Raw genomic sequence first — 1,626 nt, 5'->3', positions numbered from 1 at the left:
TTGAGCTATGCGGCCGTCAGGGAAGCAAGGGAATCACTAAAGGCTAACAACGGGGAGGACAGGATGGCCAGTGACACCTGCTGGCCACCCAGGGAGAAGATGAAAGACTGGTACAAACATGAAATGCAGGGGGTCCAGAGCCTATGGACACACGGCAGCAACCCAGTATGGACCACCATCCCAACACAGGCCACACTCACCCACCATTTGGTAACGCCGGTCAACCTCAGTATGTTTTTGGACTGTGTGTGGTGGGGGGGGGGTGGGGGGGGGAAACTGGACACAGGTAGTTCATACAAACTCCACACACGGAACAGTGGCAGAGACTCGAATCCTGGTCCTCGAGGTGTGAAGCAACAATGCTAACCATCATGCAACCCCCACTACTACTTGCAGTTAAATGAAAATCTGCCCCCTCCTGAGACTGAGCAAAACCGAGTTCAGATAAATAAAATATAATAAAAGAATAGAAAAGGAAAGTAAGCGGGTGGTAGGATGAAGACAAAAGCTATGTTCCTTAAGTTCGTACTTCCAGACTCTTCTAGGTGAGTTTCAGCACCTTTAAAATGACCTGAATCTCGAGATCACCACTCACTGCCTGAGTGTAGTTTCCATTCAGAACCAAACAGCCTGTTAATTTACTCTGTTCAGCAGAAACCTGCTGTACTGATGAAAAGCACAGAGTGGTAAATTACCCAGGCGAATGGGGGCTCAGACAGGAAGTGCATCACTGACCACAGCGTGCCCCCCCCCCCCCCCAAGGAAGCACGCTGTTGTTCCAACTTGTCGCATGGGTCCTGTGCACCTTCGAGCTGTGTGATGACTTAGCAGAGGGGGACAACGGCATCTGGGAGTCAGCACTGTTCTCAGCTCTGCGGGGGCCCAGAAAGAGGCCAGGTGGGGCCTTAATGGGGGGGGGTGCTAACACTACAATGGATCACTATACCCATCCATTCATCCACCCATCCATCCATCCATCCATCTTCTAACGACTTACAAGCAGAGGTTATGGGGAAACAGGAGCACAGGGCATGAGATGCCAGTTCATCACAGGGCACGCACACACACACACACACACGCACACATATAATAACTGAAACCTTATTGATCCTCGTGGGGAAATTCTCTTTATGCCTCCCCAACTTGCTCTTTGTAGGCAAGAGTAAGCTGGCCACTAAGGGCAGCTGACTGTCACGGCACCCAGGCAGCCGCAGACAGGCCGAATCACAGGTACACTGAGCCATGTGCTGCCCCCACACAATACACACACACACACACACACACACCCCCCTACACAACACAGGGAGAATCTGGGGACTCTCCATGCACAGCGGAGGGATGCGATTCAGATCCTCAGCCTTGCAGGTATGAAGCAACAGTGATTTTCTACTAATTATTGCAGCTGGTATGAGGATCGTGCAAATATACAGGAATAATCTCACCAATGAAGTGGAACATAAATAAGTGGGGGGGGGGGGGGGGGGGGGCAGCACACGGTCTACACAGTTTAAATGCAGAATTCAAGCGGTTTACCGTGAAGGCGTGATGTCGCAGGGCTGCATGCCAGACGGCGACTCTGAGCAGAGGCTCTCCCTCCATTCATTTAAAAACACACGCCGCCTGACA

The sequence above is a fragment of the Brienomyrus brachyistius genome, unplaced genomic scaffold (genome assembly GCF_023856365.1).
Source record: "Brienomyrus brachyistius isolate T26 unplaced genomic scaffold, BBRACH_0.4 scaffold253, whole genome shotgun sequence".
Classification (NCBI taxonomy): domain Eukaryota; kingdom Metazoa; phylum Chordata; class Actinopteri; order Osteoglossiformes; family Mormyridae; genus Brienomyrus; species Brienomyrus brachyistius.
The sequence above is the reverse complement of the archived record's forward strand: the minus strand, read 5'-3'. Positions refer to the sequence as shown.